Below are 15,322 nucleotides of genomic sequence, written 5' to 3' on the forward strand. Positions count from 1 at the left end.
CCCCATATACTTATTAGCTGATCTTTCAGCAGAAACTCTGCAGGCCAGAAGGGAATAGCAGGATATATTTAAAGTACTGAAAGGGAAAAATCTACAACCAAGATTACTGTACCTGGCAAGGATCTCATTCAAAATTGATAGAGAAATAAACAGCTTTTCAGACAAGCAAAAGTTAAGAGAAGTCAATACCACCAACCCAGCTTTACAACAAATGTTAAAGGGACTTATATAGTCAAGAAATACAAGAGAAGAAAAAGATGTACAAAATCAACCCCAAGCAATTAAGAAAATGGCAATATGAACATATATATCAATAATTACTTTAAATGCAAATGGATTAAATGCTCCAACCAAAAGACACAGACTGGCTGAATGGATACAAAAACAAGACCCATATATATGCTGTCTACAAGACACTCACTTCAGACCTAAAGACACATAGATTGAAAGTGAGCGGATGGAAAAACATATTCCATGCAAGTGGAAAGCAAAGGAAAGCTGGAGTAGCAATCCTCATATCAGACAAAATAGATCTTAAAATAAAGAATATTACAAGAAATAAAGATGGACACTACGTAATGATCAAGGGATCAATTCTAGGGAAGATATAACAATTTGTAAATATCTATGTACCCAAAATAGGAGCACCTCAGCACATAATACAAACACTAACAGACATAAAAGGAGAAACTGACAGTAACACAATAATAGTAGGAGACTTAAACACCCCACTCACACAAATGGGCAGATCATAAAAACAGAAAATTAACAAGGAAACACAACTCTTAAATGATACATTAGATGAGAAGGATTTCATTGATATCTTCAGGACATTCCATCCAAATGCAGAAGAATACACACTCTTCTCAAGTGCACATGGAACATTCTCCAGGATAGACCACATCTTGGGTCACAAATAATACCTCAGTAAATTTAAGAAAATTGAAATTGTATCAAGCATCTTTTCTGACCAAAACACTATGAGACTAGATTCAACTACAAGGGAAAAAACTATAAAAAACACAAGCACATGGAAATTAAACAATATATTTCTAAATAACCAAAAGGTTACTGAATAAATCAAAAGGGAAATTTAAAAAAATTCTAGAAACAAATGACAATGAAAACTCAAAACCTATGAAGTGAAGTGAAGTCGCTCAGTCGTGTCCGACTCTTTGTGACCCCATGGACTGTAGCCTACCAGGCTCTTCCCTCCATGGGATTCTCCAGGCAAGAATACTGGAGTGGGTTGCAATTTTCTTCTCCAGGGGATCTTCCCAATCCAGGGATCGAAACTGGGTCTCCTGCATTGCAGGCAGATGCTTTAACCTCTGAGCCACCAGGGAAGCCCAAAATCCCAGTAATCATGGTGAAAGTGAAAGTGAAGTCGCTCAATGTGTCCGACTCTTTGCGACCCCGTGGACTGCAGCCTACCAGGCTCCTCCCTCCATGGGATTCTCCAGGTAAGAATACTGGAGTGGGTTGCCATTTCCTTCTCCAGGGGATCTTCCCGATCCAGGGATCGAACCTGGGTCTCCTGCATTACAGGCAGACGCTTTAACCTCTGAGCCACCAGAGAAGACCATGGGATACAGCAAAAGCAGTTCTAAGAGGGATGTTTATAGCAATACAATTCTACTTCAACAAACAAAAACATCTGATAGACAACCTAACTTTACACCTAAAACAACTGGAAAAAAAAGAACTAAAACACCCCAAAATTAGCAGAAGGAATGAAATCATAAAGATCCAATCAGAAATAAATGAAAAAGAAATAAAAGAAACAATATTAAAGATTAATGACTTAAATCTGGTTCTTTGAGAAAATAAACAAAATTGACAAACCTTTAGCCAGACTCATCAAGAAAAAAAGAGAGAGGAATCAAATCAACAAAATTAGAAATGAAAAAGGAGAGGTAACAACAGACAATGCAGAAATACAAAGGATCCCAAGAGACTATTATGAACAACTATATGGCAATAAAATGGATAGCCTGGAAGAAATGGACAGATTATTAGAAAAGTTCAATCTTCCAAGACTGAAACAGTAAGAAATAGAAATTATGAACAACACAATTACAAGCACTGAAATTGAAGCTATGATCAAAAATTTCCCTAAAAACAAAAGCCCAGGACCAGATGGCTTCACAGGAGAATTCTATCAAAAATTTAAAGAAGAGATAATGCCTATCCTTCTAAAACTCTTTCAAAAAACTGCAGAGGAAGGAACACTTCCAAACTCATTCTACGAGGTCATCATCACCCTGATACCAAAACCTGACAAAGACAACATACACACACAAAACTAGGCCAATATCACTGATGAACACAGACACAAAAATCCTCAACAAAATTTTAGCAAACAGAATTCAGTAACACATCAAAAAGCTCATACACCATGATCAACTCGGATTTATTCCAGGGATGCAAAGGTTCTTCAATATGTGGAAGTCAATTAATGTGATATACCACATTAACAAATCAAAAGATAAAAACCATATGATAATTTCAATAGATGTAGAAAAAGCCTTTAACAAAATTCATCACACATTTATGATTAAAACTCTTCAAAAAATGGTCATAGAAGGAACCCACCTCAACATAGTAAAAACCATATATGATAAGCCTACAGCAAACATTATTCTCAATGATGAAAAATTGAAAGCATTCCCCCTAAGATCAGGAACAAGACAAGGGTGTCCACTTTTGCCACTATTATTCAACATAGCTCTGGCAATCCTAACCACAGCTATCAGAGAAGAAAAAGAAATAAAAGGACTCCAGATTGGAAAAGAAGAAGTAAAACTCTCACTGTTTGCAGATGAGATGATACTGTACATAGAAAACCCTAAAGATAGTATCATAAAATTACTAGAGCACATCAGTGAATTTAGCAAAGTTGCAGGATACAAAATAAATACACAGAAATCACTTGCATTTCTATATATTAACAATGAAAAATCAGAAGGAGAAATTAAGGAATCAATCCCATTCACCATTGCAACAAAAAAGAATAAAATATCTAGGAATAAACTTACCTAAGGAGACAAAAGAACTGTACACAGAAAATTATAAGACACTGATGAAAGAAATAAAAGATGACATAAACAGATGGAGAGATATTCCATGTTCCTGGATAGGAAGAATCAATATTGTGAAAATGACTATATTACCAAATGCAATCTACAGATTCAATGCTATCCCTATCAGATTACCAATGGCATTTTTCACAGGACTAGAATAAAAATTTCACAATTCATTTGGAAACACAGAAAATCCCAAATAACAAAAGCAGTCTTGAGAAAGAAGAATGGAGCTGGAGGAATCAACCTTCCTGACTTCAGACTATACTACAAAGCTACAGTCATCAAGACAGTATGGTGTGTGTGTGTGTGTGTGTGTGTGTTAGTTGCTTAGTCGTGTCCAACTCTTTGCAACCCCATAGACTGCAGCCCACCAGGCCCCTCCGTCCATGGGATTCTCCAGGCAAGAACACTGGAGTGGGTTGCCATTTCCTTCTCCAAAAGAAACTATAGAAAGAAAGAAAGTGAAGTTGCTCAGTCGTGTCTGACTCTTTGTGACCCCATAGACTATAGCCTACCAGGCTCCTCCATCCATGGAATTTTCCAGGCAAGAGTACTATAGTGGGTTGCCATTTCCTTCTCCAAGACAGTATGGTACAGGCACAAAAAGAGAAATATAGATTAAAGGAACAAGATAGAAAGCCCAGATATAAACCAATGTACCTATGGGTACCTTATTTTTGACAAAGGAGACAGTGGAGCAAAGACTGCCTCTTCAATAAATGGTGCTGGGAAAACTGGACAGCTACATGCAAAAGAATGAAATTAGAACACTTCCTAACACCATACACAAAGATAAAGTCAACATGGATTAAAGACCTAAATGTAAGACCAGAAACTATAAAACTGTTAGAGAAAAACAGAGCCAGAACATTCAATGACATAAATCAAAGCAGAATCCTCTATGACCCACCTCCTAAAGTAATGGAAGTAAAAACAAAAGTAAACAAGTGAGACCTGATTAAACTTAAAAGCTTTTGCACAGCAAAGGAAACTATAAGCAAGGTGAAAAGACAACCCTCAGAATGGGAGAAAATAATAGTAAATGAAACAATTGACAAAGGATTAATTTCCAAAATATACAAGCAGCTCATACAACTCAATACCAGGAAAACAACAACCCAATCAAAAAGTAGGGAAAAGACCTAAACAGACATTTCTCCAAAGAAGACATACAGATGAAAAGATGCTCAACATTGCTCATTATTAGAGAAATGCAAATCAAAACTACAATGAGATATCACTCACACTGGTTAGAATGCCCATCATCAGAAAGTCTACAAACAATAAATGCTGGAGAGGGTGTAGAGAAAACGGAGTGCTCTTGCACTGTTGGTGGGAATGTAAATTGATACAGGCATTATGGAAGACAATATGGAGAGTCCTTAAAAAACCAGGAATAAAACCACCATGTGACCTAACAATCCCAGTCCTAGGTGTATACCCTGAGGAAACCAAAATTGAAAAAGACACATGTATCCCATTGTTCACTGAATCACTGTTTACAATAGCTAGAACATGGAAGCAACCTAGATGTCCACTGACAGATGAATGGATAAAGAAGTTGTGGTACATATACGAAATGGAATATTACTCGGCCGTAAAAAGGAATGCATTTGAGTCAGTTCTGATGAGGTGGATGAACACAGAACCTATTATACAGGGTGAAGTAAGTCAGAAAGAGAAAGACAAATATATTCTAACACATATATATGGAATCTAGGAAAATGGTACTGAAGAATTTATTTGCAGGACAGCAATGGAGAATCAAAGAGAATAGACTTATGGACGTGGGGAAAGGGGAGAAAAGGGTGAGCTGTATGGAGACAGTAACATGGAAACTTACATCACCATGTGTAAAACAGATAGCCAATGGGAATTTGCTGTATGGCTCAGGAAACTCAAATGGGGGCTCTGTATCAACCTAGAGGGGTGGGATGGGGAGGGAGATGGGAGGGAGGTTCAAAAGGGAGGGGATGTATGTATACCTATGGCTGATTCATGCTGAAATTTGACAGAAAACAACAAAAGTCTGTAAAGCAATTATCCTTCAATAGAAAAATAAATAAATTTCAAACAAACAAACTAAAGGAAGGGCTTCCCTGGTGCTCAGTGGTGACAAACCCTCCTGCCAGTGCAGGGGATACAGGTTCAATACCTGGTCCGGGAAGAGCCCACATGCCATGGAGCAACTAAGCCCATGCCCACAAGTACTAGAGTAGGCAGCACTCTAGAGCCTGTGGGCCCAAATTACAGAAGGCCACATGCCGAGAGCCTGTGCTCCGTAGCAAGAGAAGCCACTGCAATGAGAAACCCGTGCACCGCCACTAGAGAGCCGGCCCCATTCTCCACAGCTGAAGGAGGCCCGTGTGCATCTACAAAGACCCAGCACAGCAAAAAAAAAAAAAAAAAAAATGAATGAATGTTTTAAAAAAAGGAAGAAGATTTCACATTTGTTAATTCTCCATTCCCAGTCTTCTCTCCCCCAACCCCCCCGTCCCTTGGCAACCACACATCTATTCTCTGTGTCTGTGAGTCTGTTTCTGCTTTGGAGACATATAGGATGGAGTAACAGCGAGGTCCTACTATATAATACAGAGTTATATTCAATAACCATACTGAGATTAAACCATAATAGAAAGGAATACGGAAAAAATGTCTATATGAAAAAAGTGTATAACTGAGTCACCTTGCCTTTCAGCAGAGATTGGCACACCATTGTAAATCAATATACTTCAATTAAAAAAAAAAAAAAAGTAAAAGAAGAAGCAGTGGCTCTGGGAACGTTAAGGAAAAGAGCATTCTAGACACAGGGACTTTTGTACAGAAGCCCTGGGACTTTTTTTTTTTTTTGCCCCATTTGAGGAGCTAAACAAAAACCAGGGGAATTTCCTGGTGGTCCAGTGGTTAGGACTCCACAATCTCACTGCCAAGGGCCTAAGTTTGATCCCTGGTTGAAGAGTTAAGGTCCTGAAAGCCATATGGTATGGCCAAGAAAAAAAAGAAACCCAGTGTGACTGAGGTGATAAGAGGAGGATACTAGCCTGAGGAAAGGGCAGGAACAGCTCACAGAGTCGGAATCCTTCAGTGAGGTGTGGGGTGGCCCAACCAGATTTACACTTAGAATTCACTTGAATTACTGTGTTGGGTCCCATGGAGGAGGGAAGCCTTAGCCCAGTTCCCAATCTCGCTGGGATGGTTGGTAACCTGGACTAAGGTGATAACAGGGGAGATGGAGAGGAGGGAGTAGGTTTATGATTTTTTTGAAGATTAAATTAATGGAATTGACTGATGGATTAGATATACAAGTGGCTGAGGGGCAGTTGTGAAGAAAAGAAAGGAATGAAGAACAACTCCTGGCTTGAGTACATAAGTGGGTGACACTGCCATTTGTTATATGATGAACATCGGAAGGGGAAGAATCAGGAGCTCAGAGTCTGACATATTAATTGTGTGATGTCCATTAATCATCAACAGGAACATGGAAATTAGGCAATGAGATGAGTCTGGGGCTCCAAAAAAATAGATTCAGGAATCATCAGTTATCAGCAGGTATGAAAGACAAGATACTAAAACTGGAAACAGATCACTTAAATAAAGTACAAAATGATGAAAAATGGGCCACAGCAACCCCTGGGATTTTTAAGAACCCTTAGGGGCAGGCCGTGGGGAACCCAACAGTTACTCGTCAAACAGAGTAGTTCTGAGGAAATTAAGAAAGGCGAGAGCATCTCAAGCAGGAGGCGTGGTAGACTGCGTCCAGTGCTGCCGAGAGGTTACATAAAGGACAGAAATGTTTCCAGTGGGGGACTTCCCTGGTGGTCCAGTGGTTAAGATTCCACGCACCCATGCAGGGGACAGGAGTTTGAACCCCAGTCCAGGAAGATTCCATGTGCTTTGGTGCAACTAAGTCCCATGTGCCAGCCACAACTACTGAGCCCATGTTCTCCACAGCAAGAGAAGCCGTCACAATGCAAAGCCCGCGCCCTACACCTCGAGGGTAAGCTCCCACTCACGGAAACTAGAGAAAGCCCTCCTGTAGCAAAGAAGACCCTGCCTTCTCTATCTTCGGGTTGTTTGCATCCAGAGATTCAAAACTCGCTGGTCTGGGGGACCAACTGCATTCACTGTACTATACTACTTTACATGAGGGACTTGAGCATCTGCCTATTTTAGTATTTGGCTCCGGCTCTTGGAACCAATCCCCCGTGGATTCGGAAGGGACGACTGTATGCCAGAATGAGTAATGAATCATACCACAGTCTTGACCTAAAATCAAACTAGACACTGGGCTGAGATTAAAACCCTGACACCTGCTCCTTTCAGTCCTAAGGCTGTCTCCTTCAATTTTGGCACTTGCTGTTTACCAGCCCTGTGGGAATGGGCTTTATTGTAAAAGGGAAATTATTCATAAAAACATCATTTCAAATCGTTGTTGTTGTTCAGTTGCTAAGACTCTAGGCGATCCCATGGACTGCAGCATGCCAGGCTCCCCTGTCCTGTATCCTCTCTCCTCCTCTCCCCTCTGGTAATTTTGACAAAGTACAGTTTACAGCTGTTTATAACCACAGTTGTTATGGTCAGTCATGAAATTCTCTGAATGTCTTCATGTGTAGATACATCCTCCCCCATTTCAGTCTTCTGGTAAAAGAGGACAAGATGATTTTTTAAAGGACAGAGAAAGAAAAGATGCCAGATTTTTAAATGTACCCAGTGAAGAGTAATAGTTTAGAACAAATATCGAACCACATAAAAAACAAGAAAAAGAGAAAAGAGATGTGGTGAAAAGTTTTCTGTTGGTTTTGGCTCAAGTCCCAAGTGAGTTTTTCTAGGCTGACTTTCCATATCTAGTTACTCAAAAAGAAAAAAAATCATGACATAAAGTTGTTTGGATGGGGATGTGGTTAATAAGAAAAGCAAAAAAGGCCAAACTAAATGTCAAAATCGTGTTAAAGACTGAAGTAAGTGGAACTCACTTGATAATACAAAGGAGCAAAAAAGAAAAAAAGTTATTAGCAAAGTACTGTCTTCTGAAATTTGGAGAGTTAGGAAAGGAATAAAGAATAGAGAAATGAGCACCCATAGTTTCATGCACTTTCTCCAAAATAAATACACGTATCCATAAGCTTCCATTTCCATTTGCTGTACTTGCTGGGCTCCAAAAGTTCTTCTACTTTGCCTGGAGAGTTAGTAGGTGGACTCAGGGAAGCAATACAGCCCACTCATGCAGCAGGGTAAATAGGCGCAAAGGAGGTAAAAGTGATTTCATAGGAGCAGAAATGAACCAAGGAATCAGCAGAGGCACGAGAAGTAAGTTAAAAATCAGAGTCAAGTTCATGAATAAGATGGTGGATATCTAAGACAGAGAGAATGCCACGGCAACAGCATAGCCCTTAGGACAGTAGCTTGGTTTTCCAGTGCTGATCAGACTTCCAGTAACAAAAGCCCCCCTTCTGCCCTTGCCACATGTATCACCTCAGGCACTTTTGTAAAGGGACTAAGCTCATTCTGAGAATTCAGTAAATCGGTCTGTATAAAGAACTTAGAACATACAGTGCCTACATATATGTTAAGTGTTCAAAAAATGCATCTCTTTGTTACTGTTTATTATCCATCTCACTGACAGATGCCTCACCGTGAGCCAGACTTGGTAGCAGATGCTTGGAATATGGAAGGCCTAGGAAGTCCTAGGGGCTTCCCTGGTAGCTCAGCTGGTAAAGAATCTGCCTGCAACGCAGGAGACTCTGGTTTGACCCCTGGGTTGGGAAGATCCTCTGGAGGAGGGCATGGCAACCCACTCCAGTACTCTTGCCTGGAGAATCCCCATGGACAGAGGAGCCTGGCAGGCTACAGACCATGGAGTGGCAAACAGTCGGACACGACTGAGCGAATGCGCCCAGCACAGGATGTCCTGGAGGAGGAGCTCTGCAAGCTGAGGCCCCTGTAGGTTATCTGTGCAAACTTGGCTTAATCGTCCCTATGTTGTTATTTCTATGTAGTATTTCTTGCCCTCACTGAATTCTTCTTATGTGTGTGTTTTTAAAACTACCACATGCTACCTTCTTAATTCCCTTGGTTGAATCTGTCCACCTCTAAAACTAGACTCCAAACTCCTTGAGAGGAGGACTACTGTCTATTCCTCAGGACAGAGCTTAACACACACAAGGCAATTATACATTAAAAAAAAAATCAATAAACAATCTTTCTTGAAAAGTTTTTTGGATGTTAAACTTTCTAGACCTTGTTCCCTTCTCCTCCTCTTGTCCTGACCTCCCTTAGGGTCTCACTCTTCTATGATCCCTTTACAATCTTACAACAGTGCTGGGAGGAGGTGTAATCACTCCAGTTTCAAAGAGAAAACTGTGGCTCAGCACTGTGAAAACTGCCCATGTGGCAGGACTGAGATCCTGGTCTGGTTCATCTGCTACCAAAGCTCTGCCTCTACCCAGCACATTGTATCTCCCCTCCAAGCAAATGTAAGATGGAAAAAAAAAAAAAAAAATCTCTGAGACAGGCCATAGGATACCAAGTATCCCAGGATGTTACTCCTTAGGAAATCGATTTTTTTTTTTAATTTTTCTGGCCGTGCTGCAACTTGTGAGATCTTAGTTCCCTGATCAGGAATTGAACCTGGGCCATAGCAATGAAAGCCCCAAGTCCTAACCACTGAACTGCCAGGAACTCCCAGGAAATGAATTTTTAAAATAATAATGCCAGCCCTCACATGACAAGTAATGTGAATCCCCTATTGTATTTTGAGAATTCTTTCCCCCTTATAGACACATGGAAAATATTTTTAAAGAGTTCCCCTCTTTTCAGTCATGGGGATACTTATTCAGGAACTTATTGTGAGGAAAAGACCTACCCTGAAGAATTGAACAGGCATACTTTTTAATTACAGTCAACCAATCAATCAAATAAAATTTAAAAACTACAATATGGATCAAACCCTGTGCATTGAGACTTTTCCCCACTAAGCTTTTATTAAGCCATTAAAACATGCATATGTAGGAGTAACTGTATTTTCAAATGCTTTGTTTTCTCGAAGTCTTCTGTAGAATGTCCTTTGAACATGCGGCACATACGAGTGGCAAGATGCCAAAGCAAAGCAGTGTCAAGGCTGAGGGCTTCATAAAGTCCCATTTGCTGGCATTTGGAGAAATGAGATCCTCCCGTTTACTACTGGGGCTTGTTGAGTTAAAAAATGCACAATGTAAGAGTTGAGAGTTAAATTTTCTTGAGGCGAAATGAAGACTGTAGCCTGGGAGACAGCATCTCAGATAGCTCTGAGAGACTGCTCCTAAAAGGCAGGGGAAGGTCAATATCTATGTGATCTTGGTGAAAGGAGAGTACCTGCAATTGAGGACATTTTTTTTTTTCAAAAGGTTTCTACTTGTCACAAGGAGCAGATGTTCCCATGAAAGATTTTAGGACTTTTCTATATGAGGAGATACAATAATTGGGCTCATAAAATCAGCTCTTGAAAATATCTAACTATCTGAAGACCTGTTTGGCCAGTTCACTGCCCCCCACCAGTCCCTGCCCCAGCACAGACTGCCTCATTTTTGATCCCCGCCAGGAACTCCTTTCAGGGAGTGTTGAAGGTCAGCAGCTGCAGCAGCACATGATTTAATCCTTGTAGAGGTAGATGTGTGTGCGTTCTTAGCTGCTCAATCATGTTCCATTCTTTGCGACCGCATGGACTGCAGCCCACCAGGCACCTCTGTTCGTGGGGATTTTCCAGGGAAGACTACGGGAGTGGGCTGCCATGCCTTCCTCCAGGGGATCTTTCTAGCTCAGGGACTGAACCCAGGTTTCCTGCATTGCAGGCTGATTCTTTACCATCTGAGCCACCAGTGATGGCAAGCACCAATGGTGAGTGCCAATTTGTAGCTGACAGGCTGCTCTTTATTTCTGACTTGGACACATACATGTTGCATGTATTTAGGTTAAATCTGCCTCTACCATTAATGAAAATAAGAAAACCGCCTTACACCAAAGAGCCCTGGGGAGACCCACTCATTCTATCTGGCCTGGGCTGCTTGGCTGGTGGAGAGAGTCCCCCTCAGGTATGGACTCACCACTAAGCTGTCTTCTGGTGATATTTCAAAAGCAAATACTTCAGGGAACTCCCCTCACTCTGGGGTATGGTATATGAAGTGAGACAAGCAATTTGGCCGTCCAAAGTATGTGTCAATAACTTGAAAACTGTTTATGTGCTTTGATCCAATAATCTTCCTTCTGGAATTTTATGCTGAGGAAAATTGCATGAAATTGCCATTTTAATCTCTCTAGGCACTTTGAACCTAACATATTCTAAACTCTGGATTCTTTTTTTTAAATTTATTTTTTATTGAAGGATAATTGCTTTACCGAATTTTTCTGTTTTCTGCCAAACCTCAACATGAATCAGCCATAGGTACACATATAACCCCTCCCTTTTGAAACTCCCTCCCATCTCCCTCCCCATCCCTCCCCTCTAGGTTGGTACAGAGCCCCTGTTTGTAAACTTTGGATTCTTCCTGCTGCATCTCCCTCATCTCAGAAAATGACCACTCCTTTCTGCCTGTTGCTTAGGCTCCGGCTTCTGCAATTCTCTTTCCTTCATATGCTGTTTCAAACACACCAGAGAATACTGTCTGCTCCATCTTCAAAATCCATCAAGAATCCAGTTGCTCCTCAGCATGTTCATCACCACCTTCTTGGCACAAGAGATCATCTTCTGTTTCTGAATTATGGCCATAGCTCCTGTTTGTTTTCCTTGTTTCCATACTGGCTCCAATACAGTCAGAACAAACTGTTAGATATGCACAGTCTGCCTGTCAGCTCTATGTCACTTCTCAGCTTCAAACAGTCCAAAGGTTTTTTTCCTGTCACTCAGAATAAAATCCAACGTGTTGACCCACCTCTCATCTCTCTGATCTCTTCTCCTTCACTCTTTCTTTCCCTCATTCCTCTCCATTCTCAATGGTTTCTTTGCCATTGTCCAAGCACATAAAATATAATACAATTGCCCTCCAGGATTATTGCATTTATGATGCTCTCTTTCTAGGGTAAACAGTGTCCCCAAAATGCACATAGATCCCTCTCTTCTTTTAGGATTCTGTTCAAAATTCACCTCATCAGAGCAGCTGATCCTAATGTAAAATAGCACCTAATATAAGTGAGCTTACCTTCCCTCCCTCTTTTGCCTTTCTCTTCATAGCACTTGTTATTGCCTGGCACTATCTATGACTTAAAATTTTTCTGTTTCTCCCACCTCAAAGTGTAAATTCTGTGACCCTCGTCTATTTGATTTCCTATTGGATACCCAGCCTAGTGGTTCAAGCAGTGTTACTGGGGTAAAAAGGAGCACTTTGCTAAAGATCAACAATCAACAGTACAAGGCTGGAAACAAATTAAGACCATGCACTCGAAATGGACTTTTTATTTTATCATGAGTTGGATTTCTGCTTCTCTGAGATAGTGGCCAGCAGAAATCAAGATCTCAGAGATTATCATTATTATTTTTTGAATCATGTAAGAGCAAGGTGCAGACAGAATGCCTCATCACTATTAAATACCTCAGTGTACATATTCCCCACATAAGGGACTTCTTCTACATAGCTATAAGATAAACATTCAAATCAGGTAATCAGCATTTATAAGATACTACCAACCAATCCACAGACCTCATTCCATTTTTGCCAACTGCTTGTTTTTCCTATCCAGTTCAGGGGCCAATCCAGAATTGTTCATTGCATTTAGTGGTCATGCCTCTTAAACATCCTTCAGGATGTAACAGAGAAGATGCAGTGCTCTGCTCAGCACAGCACATCAGGAGGCACCTGATGTGACTTGTTCCCTTCCTGGTGATGCTCGTTTGATCACCTGGCCAATTTTGGTATCTTCCAGGGCTCTCCTCAATGAATTTACCATTTCCCTCCATGTAACCAATAGATAATTCTCAAAAGATATGTTAAGATCAGGCTGGCATGCTGCTTCACATCAAAAACCCAGTCACCAGCCTCAGCATCCACTGAGGACTCTGGCCACAATCAACCAACACAGGCAAATGACAGCTTACTATGTCTACCAGTGGTTTTTGTTTGTTTTAGGGCTTAACAGCATGTGGGATCTTACCTCCCAAGCAGGAATCAAACCCATGTCCCTTTCATTGGAAGCACAGAGTTTTAACCCCTGGGCCATCAGGGAAGTCCCCTATCAACCTTATTTAGTTGAAATTCTTCATAAGGGAAGAGCTGTCCCTTGTTTTCCACTTATTTATTTATTCCACTTATTATATCATTATTTATTCATTCTTTTATATTAGTATAGATTCATGGATTTCTATTTTACCCAATAGGTTGCAATCAGTTACTATCATTATTTGATACCCAGATTGCCCCAGATTTGGCCAGTGGAAGCTTATGCATGTCCTTTCAGCATGTTTCCATCATGCTTTGAGCACTTCCTGTAATAGGTTCCTAGCTCACCTTGTACTTTCCCAGCCCAAGCACGGGAATCAGCCCTGGTTTCACTTAAGGGAGGATGGAACTCAGAAACCAAGACCTTCCGGGCACCTGATGTGTCCATTACTTCTAGCCTCTGAATAAAAATAGCTATGGTGTCTATGTGTGTGTGATGATTTCCCACTCATTTTGAATTCAATCCAACACCTTAGGGTTCTTTATGAAGCTGAGCAGGATCCTGTGAGGCCCACCTGTGTACAAACCCTTTCTGTGACCCCATTTCTTATTTAGTAGGTTTCATTCAGCCTCCACAGATCTTCCCTGAGTCTCAAACGGCAGATTCAAACAGTTGCTTATCAGGGAAGGGAGGAAATGCAGAAACAAAGAAGTAGCAGTCAAGAAACAATAGTGGAGCAACGGGGCAGGGTCCTGGCTCCTTCTTCAAGGAATATATATATAACAATATCTTTGAGTTCTTCTGCAGGAACTAAGTCCCCTACCCAGGGGAATGACGGCAACTTCAGGCTGAGCACAATACTCCTGGAGCTCCACTCTGTTACTTCACCACCAACCAATCAGAAGGAAGATTGCACACAGGGAAAGATAAATGAAGATTCTGACCCCTTCCCCCAGTGATTCTCCCTTTAAAACCATTCACGGTCCAGAAGAATCTCTGAAGTTGGTGTTTGGATACAAGTCCACCTTCCCCGAGGCAATGCCACCCCACTCGAGTACTCTTGCCTGGAAAATCCCATGGACGGAGGAGCCTGGTGGGCTGCAGTTCATGGGGTCGAGAAGAGTCAGACACGACTGTGCGACTTTGCTTTCACTTTTCACTTTCCTGCATTGGAGAAGGAAATGGCAATCCACTCCAACGTTCTTGCCTGGAGAATCCCAGGGACAGGGGAGCCTGGTGGGCTGCCGTCTATGGGGTCGCACAGAGTCGGACACGACTGAAGCAACTTACCAGCAGCCACCTTCTCCCCAGGTTGCTGGCCTCTTGAATAAACAAACCTTTTCTTCTCAACCAACTTGTCTCAGCTATTGGCTTTCCGGGGGTAAGCAGCCAAACCCGACCTGGGTAACATTTATAGCTTTCTTTCATTCCATATTCATAAATTCTTTCTTCAGTACTAAGAAACCTGGCTCCCATTATATTTAATATTTTACATATTTGCCCATAGCCCTATAATTAATCAGTCTCCCAGCCAGGAAGCTACCTCCTTCATCCTGCCATCTCCTCGGCCTCTGACTTATCCTCTCAGGGAGAGAAGAATGGGGCAGTCACGAACTCTTAATGATACAGATTCACCAAGTTTTGTGGTTGGAGAAAAATCGCTAAGAGTCAGAGAAATATGGGGAACCACTCTGGTTTGTGAGGCCTCTATACAAAAACCTCGCTGGGATTTTTAGGCTATTGACTCAGATCTCTGGTGGTTCAGGAACCAGCTGCTTCACTTTTGCCATTTTGGCATTAGGCACTATAAAAAGCACTGTCCCGATTGCCTAGAAGCCTATTTTCTGAGATGAATAAGTTAGGGAAAGACACAAACCCAGCACATCCAATACCACAGAGACACATTCTTCTAAGCAGTTCTTCTTGGGCCTGCTTCTAATTTGGGTATAGCTGGGATTCTTTGCTCTCCCCTAACAGCCACCAGCTGTTCCTACCACTGCTGGAAAAAGAACAGCCCGTGCTCATGGGTAGCCATAAAACATGCTAAGGTCTAGAGGGGAGGGGGGAAAAGGTGGACTTTTGTTTTCATCATCAATTGGATCCTTAGTTTT

General features: G+C 41.3%; 1 non-coding gene across 1 annotated transcript; it reads right to left on the bottom strand.

Annotated features, from left to right (window-relative positions):
* Positions 1–1,506: 1,506 nt before the first annotated feature.
* TRNAY-GUA (transfer RNA tyrosine (anticodon GUA)) lies at positions 1,507–1,580 on the bottom strand. Its single transcript has one exon. It is a non-coding gene; the product is annotated as a tRNA-Tyr (tRNA).
* Positions 1,581–15,322: the final 13,742 nt, after the last annotated feature.

Source organism: Odocoileus virginianus, chromosome 12, assembly GCF_023699985.2.
Source record: "Odocoileus virginianus isolate 20LAN1187 ecotype Illinois chromosome 12, Ovbor_1.2, whole genome shotgun sequence".
In the NCBI taxonomy this organism is placed as follows: Eukaryota; Metazoa; Chordata; class Mammalia; order Artiodactyla; family Cervidae; genus Odocoileus; species Odocoileus virginianus.